This window comes from Rhineura floridana, chromosome 4 (genome assembly GCF_030035675.1).
Source record: "Rhineura floridana isolate rRhiFlo1 chromosome 4, rRhiFlo1.hap2, whole genome shotgun sequence".
In the NCBI taxonomy this organism is placed as follows: domain Eukaryota; kingdom Metazoa; phylum Chordata; class Lepidosauria; order Squamata; family Rhineuridae; genus Rhineura; species Rhineura floridana.
In genome coordinates, this window is record NC_084483.1 from 59,122,218 (window position 1) to 59,140,916 (window position 18,699).

The window sequence follows — 18,699 nt, forward strand, 5'->3', positions numbered from 1 at the left end:
ATAAACCCAATGTCACCTTACAACAATTGATTTTGAGTTTCAGTGTTTCAACATAAAATATCACACAGAATGAAATTACAGTGTACCATTTGTAATTCAGTAATATAAGAGCATTGGTCAGGGGTCCGATTACTTTTGCAAGGCACTGTATGCCCTGCTTACAGGCTTCCCATAAGCATCTGATTGCCCAATGTGCAAACAGAAAGCTGAATCAGATGGGCCTTTGGTCTGTCTGATCCAGTAAGTCTTTTCTTGTGTTCTTAAAAAAGAAAGAAATTAATACAAATAATCTGTTAACTTGCTACAGTTATGATGCTCAGCACACAAAATACCACCTGTGGTATGTGTATGTATGCAACTAGCTTCAGGTCAGTCCCAACCATGGCTGTGTACACACCATACATTTAAAGCACATTATTTCTCCCAAAGAATCCTGGGACTATAGTTTGCCAAAGAGTGGGAATAGTAGCTGTGTGAGGGGTAAATTACAGTTACCATGATTCTTCAGGGGAAATAATGTGCTTTAAATATCTGATGTGCATGCAGTCCATGGATTTCTTTCTGGAGTAAACACAAGAATAGTGAAAAGCTCATGGCAGGCAATGAAGGTGACACCAAGAAACGAAAACCACAGCAATCCTCTAAAATGAATTTAGCTGCTGGCATAATAGGTCTTAACACTAAACACCTGAAAGTATAGGTGGCAGTACAAAATCATCAATGAGTACCTTTTTGTACAAATACAGTGAGTCTTGGGGGGAGGGGAGGAAATCCCCCAGTAGGAGCAGGTCTCCTTTCAGCTGTCCTAACTGCCTGAACAACAGTCAAAGTGATTTGGCCCAAGCTCCTTCCCCACCCCTCTGGATGCAATTACAAATTGTCAGGAGTGAAGAGTTGTCTTGGGTTTGGTTTCGAACAAGGTCATCAGCAGCTTCAAACAGATCAAAACAATGTCATGATCAAGGATAGCGAATGCTTCCGAAAGCTCTAAAGAAGCCAGTGAAGAAAGAAGTGCATGTGTGAACACACATTCCCTTGTATCCAAAGGATTACTTTGCATAAAATGTAACCTATTTCATTCCAACAAAGCTGCATATGCAAAGTTTAGATTTAAATACATCATTTGTCAAGTTGGGATGCACACAGCCGGGAAGATATCTGAGTGCTTTTATTTATTATAATTATACCCCCATATCTCACCCAATCGAGAAAAATATTCATTTCTGCACATGGGAAAATGGCATCACAAATATAAAAAACCCTTTGTGTTTACAATTAACACAATGTACAGTATATGCAGGAGACACACACATAATGATTTTATCCCAACCTTTTGTTCTTCACTGTACTTTTTATTCAGCTATTGTCTTGAGTAGCTCTTTCAAAGGATACCCAGTCAAAGCAGCCTCTCCTGTGAACTGGACCATTCTCTTCTGCTGCCAAGATTCCTCACGAACTGAATAATTACTAGTAAGCCAGGAATGGAACTGGACACAAGGATGTAAATCCTTGCTGTTCTCCACTCTGATTCTTTTAAAAAATTTCTTTGTGGGCTTCAGCTGAAAAACATTTCATTCAGTCTGTTCAGGAAACTCCAGAGACTGACAAGTCAAGCATCAGCTTCAATTTGTCTTTAACATTATTCACTTTTAATCCTCTCTCTCTACCACTTGAAAGGATTTGGCACTTCAAAAAGAAAAAAAAATCTTGCCAGATATTTTCCCCCACCCCTAGTGCACCAGGTTTCTTTTTTAAACCTCCCATTTCCTTTCTAACAGAGATGAAATTACAACAAAGACTCCAGGAAATAGTGAGCCCAGGAACTTCTAAGTAATTATCATCTCAAAACAAAACATTTAGACTGTTTTCCTTCACACACACCCAGGGAAAAATTATGGTAGCAAATATTTAACTAACTCACATACATAAAATAATGAGGCCTATTAAATACACAGTTCAGTGGCCTACAGTGGGGTAAAAAAACTAGGAATAAGGTTTGATTGTTGTTGTTATGTGCCTCCAAGTTGACTACAACTTATGGTGACCCTATGAATCAGCGACCTCCAAGAACATCTGTCGTTAACCACCCTGTTCAGATCTTGTAAGTTCAGGTCTGTGACTTCCTTTATGGAATCAATCCATCTCTTGTTTGGCCTTCTTCTTTTTCTACTCCCTTCTGTTTCCCCCAGCATTATTGTCTTTTCTAAGGAATCATTTCTTCTCATGATGTGTCCAAAGTATGATAACCTCAGCTTCATCATTTTAGCTTCTAGTGATAGTTCTGGTTTTGTCTTTTTCAATTATTTGTCTTTTCCGCAGTCCATAGTATCCGCAAAGCTCTCCTCCAACACCATAATGGGTAATGTTTTGAATTTGCTTTAGTCTTGCAGTACCAAAAACCAATCAATTTATCAGATAACAAATAGTTAACATACACTAAAGGTCAATCTCTCCTGGGTGCTTCTTGTACTTTTGATGTAGAACCTATACCATCTGGCAAGTTCTGATGTAGTTTTAATTAACCTAGGAATTGCCAGTTGTACAAAGCTACAGCACATGTTGTATGTAAGCAGCGAGAACCTCCAAACCACCATAAAGACTCTCTCATAAATATAGAACCAGGAATAGCGTTTGCACATGGGATTTGTAAAACTAGTAAATTCCGGTTGAGATTCCCTCTTTAATCGTATACACCATACATATTGTTTTATCTTCGGAATACATTCTTGTTAACAAGACTGTGTTATTAGCCTTTGCCATGAATTTGCCCATCACAGATTACATCTGAAAAGGGAACCTGTAGAAGAAGGTAACTTACCTGCAATTAACAGATACTGAAGACAAACATAATAGAAGATGACTGCTTGTGAGCTTCATAGAAACCTCCCTGGCTATTGTTGGAAACAACGCTGGATTAGGAATACCATAGTTTGATCTAACAAAGCAATTCAAAACACCAATGCTAAAATAAGCTACTAGCATCAACATACACACATTTCCTCTTAAGAACATGAGCCTGCTGGACCAGGCCAATGGCCCATCTAGTTCAGCATCCTGTTCTCACAGTGGCCAACCAGGTACCTATGGGAAGCCACAAGCAGGAAGTGAGTGCAACAGCACTCTCTCCTCTTGCACCTTCCAGCAACTGGTATTCAGAAGCATATTGCCTCCAACCATAGAGGCAGAGCACAGCCATAGTGGTTGTAGCCATTGATTGTCTAATCCTCTTTTAAAGCCATCCAAGGTGGTAGCCATCACTGCCCCTTGTGGGAGTTAAATTCCATTTAACTATGCACTGTGTGAAGAAGTACTTTCTTATGTCTGTCCGGAATCTTCCAACATTCAGCTTCACTAGATGTCCATGAGTTCTAGAATTATGAAAAGAGAAAAACTTTTCTCTGTCCACTTTCTCCATGTCACCTACCCTACAGTGGAGAACTCAGGGCAGCTCACAATGCCATCACACATAGTAAATAAAAACATAGAAATCATTAAAATTTATAAAAATACATAAAATACAGTTAACAATTCAAGGGGAGTGATATTAAAAGGGGACTGAAGAGGAAAAACTAAAAAGGGGGAAAATAAAATCAGTTTCGTGCTATACCTTGTCCTTCCCAAGATTCACTGGAACAAGATGGTTTTCAGAAGTCATAGGCGAGTTGCTTCATCCTCTTGATCCTTTTGATCGTTTTGGTTCCCCTTTCTTCAACTTTGACGGAGTTGCCACAGGACAGAAAAAAGAATCGCGTGCTCTAAAGCCAAAATATAAGTTAAGCTGATGGACTGTATGTGTGGATCCTTTAAAGCCCTAATAAAAAGGGTTTTATAAAGTCATGATTTCCCCCTTATGAACGCTAAGTGTGCATGAGCAAACCTTGCATGAGCAAACTGGCTGAAGATCTTCTACTTGTAATAAGCCAGGGCCAAACTACATATTATATAGCCACGAGAGTGGCTGTATACTATAGCCAGCGTGAATTTTTCACATTTCACAATGTTAAATTGAAAATACCCCCATGCCATTCTGATGCTTCCCATAAGCTCATTTCAAAACAAAACTTATAGTCCTGAACTCAGAAACGTTTGCTTAACAACGCTCTCAATTTTCATGGCGATAAACAGTCAGAGAGAATAGAGAGTTCAAAGTGTAAAAAGAGGGGGGGAAACCCCAGACCCCTTTGGACTTTTTTTTCTGTCAGAGTTCTCATAATCTGTTGAAATTCATTAAAAATCAGCCATGTTCACAGAATACCTGTAATCCTGTTACTGACCTTGCCCCATACTCTGACCTTCATCTTCCGCAGTTTAAAAGTTAAAAAAAAGCCTGACTGATTTTTAATTAATTTAAGAAATTTTGCATTTAATTGGATGATAGTGTTGGGCATGCTCAGTAAGAACCAACTGTCAGTGTTCTAAAAGCCAGACGCACAGCTGCTGGGCTTGCCGAATCAGGGGGCCACACCCAAGCCAGACCTTTATTTCACTTTAGGTAGTCATGGCTTCACCCAAAGAATCCTGGAAGTGTAGTTTGTGAAGGGTGCTGAGAGGAGACTCCTATTCCCTTGAAAGAGCTCCAGTGGCCAGAGTGGTTTAACAGTCAGCCGCTCTGACTGAAGTTCTGCGAGGGGAAGGTCTGGTGTGGATGTGTTACAATGAGTTAAAAATGAAATGTTTAACTGAAATAAAATGAAATCAATTAAGGCAAAATGAAACATATGCTTGCCTTGTACAAAAGTACAGGAATTTCTGCTTATCTGCTTCTCTTGCAATTAAAGATGCTATTCCAAGCTTGTAGGACCAAAGGTCAAGGATAGAGGAACTTGGGAAGAACAGGGAAGTAGACCCTGGGGAACAAATGCTAGACATTAAACAATTTTAGGAAAGCACCGCATGATGTATTCTTGATTAAGCTATGCACTTTGATCTTGTGATATCTTAATGAATATGTATGTGATGTATCGATTGCTTATGCATCAATAGCCTATATAAATGTGATGGTCGTCAGTCGGAGGGCAGAGCTCCACCCATGCGATGCTCTCCCTTTGCAAAAGTTTTCAATAAAGGCAAGCTTTTGCACTTTGGCTGGTCTCGTCTCCATTCCTTATTGGCATCTCAAGGAATTGAGTGCCTTTCATGAGTCAGGCCATCCATCCAGGCCTGGTTCTTTTGTAACAGAAACTGGCGAGCCAGCCAGGAGTCCTATTTGACGACCTCTGAGGTCTTGTACGGGGCTGCAGAGATTGGATGAGAGCGCTCCAGGCCTTTTGGCCTGCATCCAGGACTGCAGGGAGCCAGCCGAGACACCAGAGCATCGTCAACGGTTCTCCAGAAAATCGAGACCAGAATCTTCTGATTGACAGCGCAAGTGGGTCAGACAGGACACCAGAAGACAGGTGAGAACATATCGAACCTTGGAGGGGAGTGCTGTATGTGTGAGTGTGCTTGAGACAGGACGTATCCTTAGTGGACTATCCTGAAGCGAGTGCGGAGTTCCAGTACCGCGTTTCCTTTCTCCTGCGAGGGAAAAGGCCGGGAAAAGAACGAAGCGACTGTCGCGAGTGTTGTTGTGCCCTAACAGCCCTCTTTAGAGCCCCCGGGATGGGAGGAGCTGGTTCCAAGGCCAGGAACAGGAGGCTAGGGAAGAGTCAACAACAGGACACCCCACTGCAGCTTGTCCTCCAGAGATTCAACATTTTACAAGAACAGACCCTATACCCGCTGGAAAAAGATAAATTAAGATTCTATTGCCAGAGACTGTGGCCAACTTTGGGAACTGGGTGGCTGCCAGAAGGCACCTTTGAGTTCCAGGCAATAGTTAAAGTCCTAAAAATACTTACAGAACAAAAGCAACATGATTCCATCCAGTATGCCCTAATGTGGAGAGACCTGGATCAGGATCCGCCCACTCCAATGGTGCAGAGTTATGGCACAGAGAGGCCCTATCTCAAAACCCGTTCTACCTGTAGCTGAGGAAGAAACCTTGTCTAGCGCCCCACCATCGTATTGGCAGCCACCACCGTATAGACAACCACTGAATGAGCAAAGACCACGGCCCACCAGCCCACCGTCAGCCCCTCCACAACTTATAGATCTAGACAGGCCTCTATCCACGCCACCCAGTCTACCACCACCATTGCAACCCAGCCCTGCTGTGGCAACCCCTGTTGTGACGACTCCGACATGCTCTCTATACCCCCCAATATCTCCAGGAAGTGATCCCTTTCAATCTCAGTCATCCCCATCTTCATCAAGCTCAGTGTTAGAAGACCTTCCAGACTGCCCCTCATGTCAGAAGAAGAATGGCCCTACCCTTTTCCATAAATACCTGCATGAAATTCGCCAAAGCCCGGCAACCACCCCTCAGGAAAAAGTCTTTAAAGAACAACAACTGAACCTGTTAGATCAGGCGGTTGAAGCAGCCATCGTAAAAAGAGAGGACCACAGAGAGCATAGGAGCGGCAACAGTTACCTCCAGGCCCCCATGCGGGAAGTCCTTGATGGACAAGGAGGTACAGCATATATCTATATCCCTTTCACAACCTCTGACCTGTTTAATTGGAAAAATCAGACACCCCCTTTAAGAGAAGACCCTGGGAAAGCCTATGACTTGTGGCAGTCAATATTTGTCAGCCACCATCCCAGCTGGGCAGACATTCAAACACTGATGAATATTCTGCTAACTTCTGAAGAAAAAAGCTTGGTTATGGGACAGGCCCGCAGACTCGCTGAGAGAGAGAGAGCAGCGGCAGGAGCAAATGCACAGCCCATTGCTCTTATCCTGCCAGAAAGGGACTTAGCTTGAGATGCTGCGCCTGGTGGCAGCACTGAACTTGAGAATTACCGACGTCTCATTCTTTATGGTTTACGAAATGCCATACCTAAGCCAGCCAACATGGCCAAACTGTATGAAGTCAGACAAGGTAAAGATGAAGACCCCTCCTCTTTCCTTGTGCGACTGCAAGATACTATGAGAAAATACACCCCCCTTGACCCAGCTGGTGCTGATAACCAGAGACTGTTAGTCACACTCTTTATAGGACAAAGTGCCCAAGACATTAGAAGGAAGTTGCAGAAGGTTGAAGGTGCAATGGGGATGAATATGAGCCAGTTGATAGATATCGCCTACAAGGTGTTTGTGAATAGAGATGAGAGAGAGAAGGAGGAGGATCAGCGTATGTTTAAACGGCAGTGTGCAATAATGGCCGCAGCCATGCAAGGTGATAGAGGAAAGGAGACAAAAGAAGGAAACAGGGGGCGAAAACCTAGAAGGCGATTGGATAAGGATCAGTGTGCCAAGTGCCTTAAAAAAGGACATTGGGCAAAGGATTGCAAGGGTGAAGAAAGTACAAAGCCCGCGGCCCCTCCCCTCTTCTCAGCTTTTGCTGAAGAAGACTCCGAATGAAGGTGGTCGGGTTTAAAGGGTAGCGATCCGGGAGAGCCAATCATCCCTATTAAGGTGGACAATCAGAAAATAAGAGCCCTTGTTGATACCGGAGCTACCTATTCTATGCTACCAGGGGCGGCACCCCACCACCTAAGCCCCCAATATAGAACTATTGTAGGAGTGACGGGAAATAAGCAAAGATTACCCCTGACTAAAGTTATGGGAATACAAGCGGGAAGACAAGTCTTTAAGCATCGTTTCCTTGTGTCAGAACAGTGTCCCCTACCCATCTTAGGAAGGGATGTTTTGGCAAAGTTACAAGCCACTACTTCTTTTAAGAAACACTGTCTTGTCATTACCATTCCTAAGGCAATGGAAGCCGCATACCAGATGGCAATCTTATACCAGAGAGATGAGCGCCCCATTTATGATGATGTAAGAAGAAATAAGAATATAAACCCTACAGTGTGGGCTGCAGAAGGGAACCCAGCCAGAGCTAAATTTGCTGAGCCTGTGAAGGTTTGACTAAAGCCAGGAGCAAAACCCATCCCTGTTAAACAGTTTCCATTAAGAAGAGATGTGTGGGAAGGTCTCACTGTGCTCATACAGCAGTTCCTTAGAGACAAGTGGATACGCCCAGCCACATCTCCCCATAATACTCCAATATTCGGTATTAAGAAGCCAGGCCAGCCAGGCAAATACAGGTTCCTTCAAGACTTGCGAATTATCAACAAGCAAGTACAAGAAGATGTTCCTGTAGTTCCTAATCCACACACACTCCTCTCTGGAGTTCCAGCTGAGGCAGCAGTGTTCACTGTGATAGACTTAAAAGACGCCTTTTTCAGCATTCCCATACACCCTGAGAGCCAAGATTTGTTTGCCTTTACCTGGGAGAACCCCCAAACAGGCCAAGCCTCTCAAATGACCTGGGCCGTGTTGCCCCAAGGATATGTGGGAAGCCCCTCGGAATTTACTAAGGCCTTGCGAAAAGACTTGGAGGGATGGCACCAACAACCAAAGGAGACCGTCCTTTTGGTCTATGTGGATGACCTTTTGATCTGTAGCCCAGACAGGCCACCCTTTCCCTCTGCAAGGGTGGGGGACCTATTAAACTGGTCCGCCCCCGGAGATTAATGGATCCTGAGGGTTTCCAAAGGGCTCTGGGGGATTTTCCGACTGAGAAGACTGGCGCTCCTGTTGAAGCTCTGGTTGAACTGTGGAATACGGAGATGACCCGGGCGGTTGACACGATCGCTCCGATGCGCCCCCTCCTATGTAGAGCTCATGCAGCCCCATGGTATACCCCGGAGCTGAGAGTGATGAAGCAAGAGAGGAGGAGGCTTGAGTGCAGATGGAGGCAGACTCCCGACGAATGCAATTATGCCTTGGTAACTGCCTGCTCTAAGCGATATACAGCAGCGGTGAGGGCAGCAAAAAAGAGATATTTTGCTGCCAGTATTAAGGCATCACTCTCCCGCCCAGCGGAGCTTTCTAAAACTGTACGAGGGCTTTTACATCTTGGCCCTCGGGATACTATAGATTCATCAGTAGCCCGCTGTGATGAGTTCGCTGGACACTTCCAGGACAAGATCGCTAGCATTCGTCGGGACTTAGACTCCAATATTATAGCAGCTGGATGCAATGAATCATCCAGAACACGGTCTTGTCCTTATTTATTGGATGAGTTTCAGTCTGTGCAGCTTGAGGATGTTGACAAGATCTTTGGACTGGTGCGGGCAACCACGTCGGTGCTGGATCCTTGCCCCTCTTGGCTGGTGAAAGCTGGTAGGACCAGAACCGCCAACTGGGCCAAGGAGGTAATCAATGCCTCTTTGCGAGAGGGAGTGGTCCCTGACTGCCTAAAAGCGGCGGTAGTGAGACCACTCCTGAAGAAACCCTCCTTGGACCCAGATAACTTGAACAACTATAGACCTGTGGCGAATGTTCCATTCCTGGGCAAGGTTCTGGAGCGGGTGGTGGCCGGCCAGCTCCAGCGGCTCTTGGATGACACTGATTATCTCGATCCGTTTCAATCCGGTTTTAGGCCTGGGTTTGGTACTGAAACAGCCTTGGTCGCCCTGTATGATGACCTTTGTCGGGAGAGGGACAGGGGGAGTGTGACCCTGTTGATTCTCCTTGATCTCTCAGCTGCTTTTGATACCATCGACCATGGTATCCTTCTGGGAAGACTCACGGAGTTGGGAGTTGGGGGTACTGCTTGGCAGTGGCTCCGCTCCTACTTGGTGGGTCGCCACCAGAAGGTAGTGCTTGGGGAACATTGCTCGATACCCTGGACTCTCCATTGTGGAGTCCCGCAGGGATCGGTTCTGTCCCCCATGCTTTTCAACATCTACATGAAGCCGCTGGGCGCAGTCATCAGGAGTTTTGGAGTGCGTTGTCACCAGTACGCTGATGACACGCAACTCTATTTCTCCTTTTCATCTTCTTCAGGTGAGGCTGTTAACGTACTAAACCGTTGCCTGGCCGCAATAATGGATTGGATGGGAGCTAACAGACTGAAGCTTAATCCAGACAAGACCGAGACGCTGTTAGTGAGTGCCTTCTCTGCCCAGATGGTGGATGTTCACCCTGTTCTGGACGGGGTTACACTCCCCTTGAAAGAACAGGTTCGTAGCTTGGGAGTTCTTATCGACTCTTCCTTGTCTCTTGAGGCTCAGGTAGCCTCAGTGGCAAGGAATGCTTTCTACCATCTTCGATTGGTAGCCCAGCTACGTCCCTATCTGGACAGTGACGACCTCGCCTCAGTCGTTCATGCTCTGGTAACTTCTAGATTGGACTACTGCAATGCGCTCTACGTTGGGCTGACCTTGAAGACAGTTTGGAAACTACAGTTAGTCCAGAATGCAGCAGCCAGATTGTTGACGCGGACAAGAAGGTCCGCTCATATTACACCCGTTCTGGCTCATCTGCACTGGCTTCCTATTTGTTTCCGGGCTAAATTCAAAGTGCTGGTTTTGACCTATAAAGCCTTACACGGCATGGGACCGCAATACCTGGTGGAGCGCCTCTCCCAATATGAAACTACCCGTACACTGCGCTCAATATCTAAGGCCCTCCTCCGAGTACCATCCCATCGAGAAGCTCGGTGGGTGGTGACTAGAAATAGGGCCTTTTCGGTTGTGGCTCCCGAACTATGGAGTGGTCTTCCCGATGAGGTGCGCCTGGCGCCGATGCTGCTATCTTTTCAGCGCCAGGTGAAAACCTTTTTATATTCCCAGGCATTTTAATGCGTTTTATTATATGTATTGTTGTATTTTGCTGCTGTTTGATTATTTTTGTTTACCTTTGTTGACTTGATTTTATTGTATTATTGTATTTATATATTCCTGACTGTTTTATTTTATGTACACCGCCCAGAGAGCCCTTGGGCTTAGGGCGGTATATAAATTAAATTAAATAAATAAAAAATAAATAAATAAATAAATTGTGAGCGGGACTCTGTCTCGTTGCTCAACCATTTGGCTGAAAAAGGGTATCGCGCCAGCCACCAGAAAGTACAGTGGTGCCAAAACGAAGTTAAATACCTAGGATATAAAATATCCCACCATGGCAGGATGTTGTCTCCTGAACGAAAGGAAGCAATTTGTAACTTGGATTCCCCTAGAAATGTGAAAGAGTTACGCACAGTATTAGGACTGTTTGGCTTCTGTAGGCCATGGATTCCTGAGTACGCCAGGATAGTGCTGCCTCTTTATAAAGCATTGGAAACTGAACAATTAAAAGGTCTGGCATTGGACCAAAGAGCAACAGCATGCCTTCCAAACGCTTAAGACTTTGTTAACCCAAGCGCCTGTGCTTGCATTGCCCGATGGCAACAAACCATACCGCCTTTATATCTCAGAGAATAAAGGAGTGGCAGCCGGAGTGTTAACACAAAAATGGGGGCCCAAACAGAGACCTGTAGGATACTATTCCTCAAAATTAGACCCTGTAGCCCAAGGATGGCCTGCTTGTTTAAGAATCCTAGCAGCCGCCTCCATCCTGCTTAAGAAGGCTGACAAAGTTATGGTCGGAAGCCCAGTTGAAGTCCTAGGACCACATGACCTGAGGAAAATAATGGGAGCTGATGCAGCCAGAGTTTTAAGCCCCAGCCGGCTAACCATGTTTGAGCAACAACTTCTTGGGAGACAGGGAATCACCCTTAGCACCTGCAATACGTTAAACCCTGCAGCCCTGATGCCCCAACCAGGACAACTGTTGCATAATTGTGAACATGCCCTTGAAATTGCCACAAAGCCCCGAGATGATCTCTCTGACCTGCCACTCCCTGATGCCCATGAAGTTTTCATTGATGGCAGTAGCAGAGTAGTGGAAGGCCACAGAAGAACAGGATTTGCCATAATAGAAGGGAGCCAAATATTATCCAGTGGAAGATTGCCAGATGGCTATTCTGCACAACAAGCTGAGTTGACTGCGCTTGAAAAAGCACTCTCTCTGTTTGAAGGGCAGAAGGTCAACATATATACAGACAGTAAATATGCTTTCAATGCAATTCATGCTTTCGCAATGATATGGAAAGAGAGAGGTTTCATAAATAGTATGGGGAAAACCATTGAAAACTTGGACATTGTTAAGAGACTTTTAAAAGCAGTCACCCTCCCTCAACAATTGGCTGTAATGCATATTTTGGCACATGGCAAAGAAAAGGAAAAGAGATTAAGGGAATAATTTGGCTGATAAAGCGGCAAAGGAAGCAGCCCTCTCTGAAAGAGGTCCCACAGTTGCTCTCCAGCTTACCCCTCTGAATGCTTTGAAGCCTCACTACTCACCCGCTGAAGCAGAGGATGCTGCCGCCAAAGGAGCATCTCTGACACTGGAAGGGTGGTGGAAGCTGCTAACGGGACAAGTTATAGTGCCACGGCCCCTTTTGAGACAGGTTGTATTGGCAGCACACCAGAACACGCACCTAGGAGGAAGCGCTTTAGGAGATTTATTGGTCAGGCAAATAATGGCACCCGGACTGTATGTTGAAACTGCACGAGCGGCAGCACAATGTACCACTTGTGCAGCCATAAATCAGAAAGGGCCCACAGCACGTGTGCCAATGGGAGGTCGACCTTGGGCGTATTACCCATTCCAGAGACTCCAGATTGACTTTTCAGAGCTTCCTAGGAAAAATGGATACAAATATCTTCTTGTGATTGTGGACCAGCTATCTGGCTGGATAGAGGCCTATCCCACGAGACAAGCCACTGCAGCAGTAGTGGCTAAAATACTGTTAAAAGAAAATTTCCCCCGATATTCTCTCCCTGAAACAATAGACTCTGACAGAGGACCCCATTTTGTTTCTAAAGTGGTCCAGCAGCTTCAGCATCCCCTGGGATTCCAGTGGCGCCTTCATACAGCCTGGAGGCCGCAATCAGCTGGGCAAGTTGAAAGGGCTAACAGATCTTTGAAAGCCACCTTGACTAAGCTTTGCCAAGAGACTAAACTAAATTGGGTGGCAGCCCTACCCATGGCTCTATTTTCCGTTGCACTCCCAGAGGACAGACTAAACTGACCCCGTTTGAAGTCTTGTTTGGGAGACCGCCAGTACTGGCAGCTCTCAAAACGCAGCCCTGTGAAACAAATCAAATTGTGGGAGATGCTGTGATCAAAGAATATGTTATTGCCCTGCAGTCTGTTCTCTCTAAACTTTATAGATACACCCAGGAATTCCAGAGACTGCCATTGGACGCCGCTATCCACCCCTTCAGGCCAGGAGATTGGGTCCGGATCAAGACGTGGAAGAAGGAGACCCTCCAGCCCGAGTGGAGCCAACCGGTCCAGGTGCTGTTAACAACGGATGCAGCACTAAAGATTGACGGCAAGGCCAAGTGGATCCACCACACCAGAGTCAAGAAAGCATCAGCACCTATCGAGGTGCAGGAGCCAGGGACGGGAATAGCCAAGGATTCCCCCACAGGTGAGGGACGGAAGAAGACCCCTGAAGAAAAGTGGCTTTCGCAGACAGTCCCCGGTCTGAGCCTGAAGCTACGTCTCCACAGAGTACCCCAGACTTAGTTATTAGCCCCGCAGCTCAGAATATAGTTAACCCATATTACATATGCATAGCCATAATTATAGCATGTATGGTCTTTATTATGTTGCTTTATCTTGCATTTTATTTCCGGCACGGACGCGCCCCCTGACCAGGAACGGGTCCCTGTCACAAACTAACACCTTCCTTAAGCTGGTGCAGGATGTTGTTACCCAGTTCCAACTCACCAACTGTTGGGTGTGTGCCCCTTTGCAGGTACAACATGGCTAGATTCCACTATATCCTCTTCCGCTCACCATACTCGAATTGGCTGTAGACCATCCAGCACACAATCAGACTTGGCCACAAAGGGATCAGGTGCAAGTTAAGAGAAGAAAAGGGTTGTGGTGTTGGGAAAACAATGATGGAACAGGGCCCCAGTTAGGGCATTCCTCTTGTTTTTACACACATAAAAGAGGCCCATGGCAAAAGTGGCCAGAGGGAATCCCTTGCCTTAATTTACAGTACAATAATACCCACATAAATAACACCAGATGCAATTGCACGCCGCAGGGTATGAAGTACACTTTCCAGAAAAATCCCCCTTGTCATTGTGGCCATGCAGGATTAGACGACTATTGGCAATGGTATGGTTTGACCTTATGTCGTGCTAACAGCTGGACCACCAACATCCCAGACCAAACCACTATGCTTAGATGGTACAAAGGAGATCAGCCTCAAGCTTGGTCTGAAGTTTACATAGCCTCTGACTCTTGGTATGTCAAAGATCGGAAGGGAAGAGGGATAGATACCTGTGTGCCTATAGCCTCAGGAGTGACCAGATGCAATGCTAGTGGCCCTATATACACTGAGCCATTGTTCATGAGCTGGTACTTCACCCCACAGCATGGTTTCCAGTCCCACTTGAATGGAACCATACAAGCTCATCATTCGCAAATATGGCCCTTGGGTAAATGTGCGCTCAAACATCACTGGTTTGTTTGTGGAACCACTGCATATACATGCTTACCCCCTGATTGGAGAGGAAGCTGTTATGTGGCATACTTAGTACCCAATATCAACGTCAAACCCAAAGGGCAACATATCTTCAGACCGTTATACACTAATACCAGAGACAAAAGGTATGCCTTGCATGCTGGAGGCCACAGCTGGGGGAGTAAAATTTGGACCCCCCAAGATTTGATTGACCAATACGAACCACTGACATGGAGCTCTATAGGGATCGTTGGCGCTAGGTCCATGACCAATGGCCTGCTAAGATTGCAAGCTGTAGTAGAAGTAGTTACCAATGCGACTGGCGAAGCAATACGTACCTTAACGCAGGAAACTGAGCAGATACGCAAGAAGTTGGTCATACACCAACAAGGTCTTGACCTGTTACTCGCTAGCTCAGGTGGGCTCTGCGCTACCTTAAACACTAGCAGTGAGTGCTGTGTTGAAATTGGAGATGAATCACAGGTGATTAATCAATTAGTGGATCATGCAGAAATGACAGCATATGTGGGCAATCAACAGTGGAAAGGCTTAAATTGGGATTGGCTAACCAGCTGGTTGCCAAACTGGGCATGGCTGAAGCATTTGTTTGTTATAGGCTGCATTATATTCCTTATTTTAATGTGCTTACCATGCATCATATCCTGTGTATCTGGGATGCTTATCCGAGTTATGAAAAGAAAGAGCAAGTTAGTGATGTACCAGCAACTGGCCTTGCATGAAATGCAGGGAGAATACACTGAAATGTCACCATCTCGTGAAGAAGTATGGAACCAGACGGTCTATGCCCCCCAAGGCCCCCAAGTAATTCCTGTCCGAGAGGAAAATGTTTATGCCACTATTGAAAATTAAAAAGATACTTTCTTTTTGAATATAGAGAAAGTATCTGAGGGGGAAATGTTACAATGAGTTAAAAATGAAATGTTTAACTGAAATAAAATGAAATCAATTAAGGCAAAATGAAACATATGCTTGCCTTGTACAAAAGTACAGGAATTTCTGCTTATCTGCTTCTCTTGCAATTAAAGATGCTATTCCAAGCTTGTAGGACCAAAGGTCAAGGATAGAGGAACTTGGGAAGAACAGGGAAGTAGACCTTGGGGAACAAATGCTAGACATTAAACAATTTTAGGAAAGCACCGCATGATGTATTCTTGATTAAGCTATGCACTTTGATCTTGTGATATCTTAATGAATATGTATGTGACGTATCGATTGCTTATGCATCAATAGCCTATATAAATGTGATGGTCGTCAGTCGGAGGGCAGAGCTCCACCCATGCGATGCTCTCCCTTTGCAAAGGTTTTCAATAAAGGCAAGCTTTTGCACTTTGGCTGGTCTCGTCTCCATTCCTTATTGGCATCTCAAGGAATTGAGTGCCTTTCATGAGTCAGGCCATCCATCCAGGCCTGGTTCTTTTGTAACAGATGTGACCACAGACAGCTTTGGTTTAAATTGGGGTGGGAGGCTACATGTGCTTGCTGTAGAATAAAAAGGTGGGGGAAACCCTGAAAAGCAATGATACTGTTCACAAGGGGCTTCCCTTCTGCCCAGTGCCCATCCATCCTATCTCCACCCCTCCCCCTCCCCAGGTCAGTGTTGGACTACAACCTGGGAGACCAGGGTCCGAATCCCCACACAGTCATGAAGCTCACTGAGTGACCTTGGGACAGTCACTGCCTCTCAGCCTCAGAGGAAGGCAATGGTAAAACCACCTCTGAATATTGTTTCCCATGAAAACCCTATTCACCGGGTCGCCATAAGTCGTGATCGACTTGGCAGTCCATTTCCATTTTCAAACATGATTGCTCAGAAATAAGTCAGATAGAACTCAAAAAACTGAAGGCATTCAAGAGGCAGCTGGACAGCCATCTGTTGGGAATGCTTTGATTTGGATTCCTGCACTGAGCAGGGGGTTGGACTTAATGGCCTTATAGGCCTCTTCCAGCTCTATGATTCTATGAAATCCTATGATTCTATGAAAAGTATGCAACTGATCAAACCCACCCTCCCTTTTCCTCCCTCCTATCCCCTCCCCTCCCCCTCCCCGTGATCAGTTTTACCTATCTTAAGCATGATTGCACTGGAGTAAATACCACTGAACTCAATAAGCATGCGAATGATCAAACCTGCCCTCCCCTGCCCCTTCCTTTGCCCCTTCCCCTCCAATCCACTCCTTCTCCCTCCCCCTCCTCTGTCCCCTCTCTTTCTCCTTCCCTCTCCTCTCCCCCTGCTCCTCCCCCACGGTCAGTTTTACCTATCCTAACCATGCTTACATAGGAGTAAATCCCACTGAACTCAATAAGGAAAATGATCAGACCTAGCTTTCCCCTCCTTCCCCTCTCCTCTGCCTTCCTCCTCCCCTCCCCTTTTCATTCTTCCTCCTCCTCTGCCCACTCCAGCTGTCCCTCCCTCCCTCCCTCCCAGTCGGTTTTACTTATCCTAAGCAAGACAATCATATAACACCTGTTCTGGCCAGCTTGCACTGGTTGCCAATATGTTTCCGGGCTAGATTCAAAGTGTTGGTATTAACCTATAAAGCCTTATACGGTGCGGGACCACGATACCTTGCGGAACGCCTCTTCCGATATGAACCGGCCCGTGCACTACGTTCTGCTACGAAGGCCCTCCTCCGGGTTCCAACTCACAGGGAGGCCCGGAGGGTGATGACAAGATCTAGGGCCTTCTCAGTGGTGGCCCCCGAACTATGGAACAGTCTCCCCGAGGAAGTACGCCTGGCGCCGACTCTGCTCTCCTTCCGGCGCCAGGTCAAAACCTTCCTATTCTCTGAAGCATTTTAAGTTACACTGATTTACTTTTTTAAATGTTTATTGTATTGGATTGATGATTGTATTTTAGTATTATTTTGTTATTCATTGTATTTTTATGCTATTTTATGTTCACCGCCCAGAGAGCTATTGCTAGTCGGGCGGTATATAAATTTAATAAATAAATAAATAAATAAATAAGAATAAATCCCACTGAACTCAATAAACATGCAAATGATCAAACCTGTCCTCCTCCCCTCCCTTCTTCCTGCTCCCCTCCCCTCCTCCCCTTCACCTGCCTTTCCTCCCCTCCCTCCTCCTCCCCTCCCCATCCCCTGTGGTCAGTTTCACCTATCCTAAGGATGACTGCAGAGGAATAAATCCCACTGAACTCAATAAGCATGCAAATGATCATTCTCAGCAAACTTGCATAGGATCCTATTTCTTACCTCCTGGATTAAAAAGCAGAAAAAATCACTAATAGGTGCTCAGAGGCACGTTACCAATTTCTTCCAAACTACACAGCAAGTGAATTGGACTGTGAAAGACCAACCAAAATTGTGTTTGCATTTTGACAAATTTGTAGGGCACTACAATATCTCAGACAGAAGATCAGGTCTCCTGCTCCCCTGGTGCATTCACTATAGCTACCCAATTTCCCTGCTTTTTAAAGATAGATAGAAATATCTGTGGGCTATAGGTACGTTCTTAAACTAAGATTTTTTGCCTATTAGTGAATTACAATCTCCGAGTGGTGAGATTTCCGGGGTCTCTGTGCTCCTCCAGGGTTTGGTTTCCTTTGGGAAGAAGGTCAGTGGAGACTGCGGTGTCTTTATGAAATATGGTTTGTTTATTTACACACATTTCAACCTGAGCTTAAGATGGAGGGGGTTCAAGGCATCAGCAGTCCAATATCCAGCTTTTCCATCTGTATTACAGGAGGCACCCCAAATGCCATGGTGCAGAGCGCCAGTCTCTCTGCCTGCCTCGTTATCAGCCTTTCTTTAGACAATTTCCTACACACTCCAAGCACAAAACTTCTGCTAGCTGCCAGGTGGGGGGGAGGCTCTCTTGAAGAGTTTCAATGACAAAAGGGTCTTCCTGGCCCATTCAGCAGTTGCTGGGCAACTGATAGACCCATTCTCCTACCTGGCCACTCTATTAGCTTAACAAAGGAGAGACTCATCTGACCAGCAGAGTGAGTTCCTCATTCCAAGGCACAGGATTCCAAATCAGAGGCTGGAAGGGGGACCCACAGGGATCATCCATTCCAACCCCCATGCTCATAACAGTGTAAATGCAACAGGAGCCTGGTAGCTCCACCACCACCTACTGTACTGGCTTTTAATTCAACACATATTTGAGTGTAATGTGTCATTTGGTCCTCAGTTTCAGGCTGAAGGATACCCCACAAATACTTTAAAAATCTGGTGTCTCAAACTACCAGAGCTTGTTAGTCTATAAATATGGCAACTCTCCTCTCTTCGCACAAAAGGCAATCCTAGATTAGCAGGACCAACTCCAGCCCAATGCTACATCTGTAAATTGT

The 18,699-nt window shown here is 45.5% G+C and overlaps 1 long non-coding RNA gene across 2 annotated transcripts in view; it reads right to left on the reverse strand.

Annotated features, from left to right (window-relative positions):
- Positions 1-2,859: 2,859 nt before the first annotated feature.
- The window catches only part of LOC133383089 (uncharacterized), a 69,621-nt gene continuing 53,781 nt past the window's right edge, over positions 2,860-18,699 (reverse strand). For both annotated transcript variants that reach the window (XR_009762171.1, XR_009762172.1), the window contains 2 exons: positions 3,608-3,755; positions 2,860-2,935 (listed from right to left, as the gene is read on the reverse strand). This is a non-coding gene — a long non-coding RNA (uncharacterized LOC133383089). The remainder of the gene's footprint in view (positions 2,936-3,607; positions 3,756-18,699) is intronic.